This window comes from Daucus carota, chromosome 9, assembly GCF_001625215.2.
Source record: "Daucus carota subsp. sativus chromosome 9, DH1 v3.0, whole genome shotgun sequence".
In the NCBI taxonomy this organism is placed as follows: domain Eukaryota; kingdom Viridiplantae; phylum Streptophyta; class Magnoliopsida; order Apiales; family Apiaceae; genus Daucus; species Daucus carota.
In genome coordinates, this window is record NC_030389.2 from 32,034,963 (window position 1) to 32,037,564 (window position 2,602).

General features: G+C 37.0%; 1 pseudogene; it reads left to right on the plus strand.

The window, feature by feature from the left end:
- The first annotated feature begins 563 nt into the window (after positions 1–563).
- On the plus strand, positions 564–2,335 carry LOC135149620 (receptor-like protein 46; annotated as a pseudogene).
- The last annotated feature ends 267 nt before the right edge of the window (positions 2,336–2,602 follow it).

Consider the following 2,602-nt stretch of genomic DNA (forward strand, 5'->3'; position numbering starts at 1 on the left):
TGTATGGTTTGTAACATGAAATTACATGAAAATTCTGTAAACAACTAATCAAAGACTATTCTATCAAAAAAAAAAAAACCTAATCGGTAGACTATAAGAAAAGGAAAAGAAAAGTCATTAGCGAGCAGTTAATATATTCTTAGGTATTGAGTAATTACTACTATGCTGAGCATATATATCTCAGTTGACTCACTCGGAGACCTGGAAGTTAAATGTAAAGACTCTTAATTCAACAATAACAGCCATTCTGTTAAAATCAACTCTGCTTCATAAACCAGTAAAACAAAGTAGAAGCCGTAGAAGTTTTACATTTCAAACCAAAATCAGTTACAGTTTAAGAAAGTTCCTAGGTTCTTACATTCTCACATTAATGACCAGACTTTGAAAAACAAGCGAGGACAACAATGAGCAAGCCACTGAGCCTGATCAAAATAATAGTCCCTTTGATTTTCATGATAACGCCATGCGTGGTGTCTTCTCCTGCTCATCAGAAACAATCCCTTCTCCACTTCAAATCTTCCTTACTCATATTCTACGAAACCTCGAACTCATCTTCTTTTGGAATGGAGTCATGGAACTCCATTTCTGATTGTTGTACCTGGAATAGAGTTGTTTGCAGTTCGCATTCCCATCACATTACAGCTCTACACCTCGACAATATCCCTCTTTCAAACTACTTTCATGGTCCAGATTCAAGAATTTTGGACCCCATTTATGGAATTAGATCTCCTTTAATTGGATTGAAGGCGAAATTCCAGGCAAAGGATTGGCTAATCGCACCAAACTAATTAAAATCTCTGTTATAGTTTTATATTAATTTGACAAATATTAGAAACACTTGAGCAAATTAGAAACACTTCTCCTCGATGATAATATGCTTTCTGGAGAAATCCCCTCTCGTTTATTTGACATTGAGAGTCTCCGAATTTTGAATCTTGGAGGAAACAGATTGATTTGGAACAACAATGTCAAATTAGTTCTCAAGTGTATGCTTTCTCAACTATCTCTCAAATCATGTAAAATTTCCGGAGACATTCCAGAATGGATTTCCACCCAAAAAAATCTTGATATGCTAGAACTAAGTGACAATCAGCTCACTGGAAAATTCCCCCTTTGGCTTGCGGAGATGGAAATTAAAAGTATAATACTGTCACGTAATCAGCTTACTGGATCAATTCCTTCTCGCCTTCTTCAAAATTCGAATTCATCAGTTTTGGCTCTTTCAAAAAATGATTTCTCGGGGAAGCTACCAGAAAATATAGGTGATGCTAATAAGATCAAAGTACTTATGCTTTCTGGAAACAATTTTTCAGGGCTCATCCCGAAATCCATAGCAAATATTTCTCAACTATTGCTACTGGACTTGTCGAGAAATAGATTCTCTGGCAACGCATTTCCAATTGCTAGTACTCTTAAATGCTCGCTATTCTATGTTGATCTGTCCTCTAATGAACTATCTGGTGACATTCCTTCATTTTTTTGTGCAAAAACTAGCATAGTTGCACTAGGGAAAAATAAGTTCTCTGGCATTTTGCCTAGGGACCTCATGAATCTGAGATGGCTTGAATATCTTGATCTCCATGACAACAACATAACAGGTAATTTTCTAGATTTTATGTCCAATTTACCCTCCCTTCAAGTTCTGATTCTACGTAACAACTGTCTACATGGTTCTCTCCCATCCAACTCATTTTCGAGCCTCAGAATTCTTGATCTCTCAAGCAACAATCTTGCTGGAAGTATTCCTTGGGACTGGGGAAATTATCTGATGGGAATGACCGGAATCAGTGCTAGTTATAAAATTTGCCAGGATATTGACGATGAAATGAAGGTGGAGTGGATTGAGGCTACAATTACATTTAGTGGCATCTTCACCTTTACAATGGAGATGAATGACCTAATGGTGAACTGGAAAAATGTTGCACGAGGTCTCTCGAGTCACAACCAACACATCTATTCTTTGCTAGACTTGTCAAATAATGAGCTGACAGGTAAAATTCCTGCTTCACTGGGAAATCTCAAAGGAGTAAAGCTACTTAACCTCTCCAACAATATACTCTCCGGATTTATACCAGAAAGTTTAGGAGATCTAGAGAGTGTAGAAACCTAGGACCTTTCCAATAACAATATCTCCGGCACAATTCCTCAATCTTTTACGAAGCTAAAACAGATATCTGTATTAGATGTGAGTAACAACAAGCTAGGCGGTAAGATCCCACGGAGTACTCAATTGGATACTATGACTGATCTGAGCTTTGCTAATAACAGTGGATTATGTGGGATGCTTATCAGCGTAAAATGTTCAGAAGATGAGCGAACACCTGAGGAGACATAAGAAGAAGAAAAAGAAGATGATGATGGTAAACATGAGCCATGGTTCTTGTAGACAGGATTCTGGATTGGATTTCCCCTTGCTTTTATTTCATCAGTATTAACAGCATTTCTTAGCGGGTATTTTGTCATAACAACACCAAAGTACCACTCAATTCACTATAGACATTAGGGAATGCATTGTTATCTAGCACTTAAATCCTCTGGATCAGTTGTGTTTTTATAAATCACTGTTTTATTTCGATTCACTACAGGGACAGATAAATGCAAT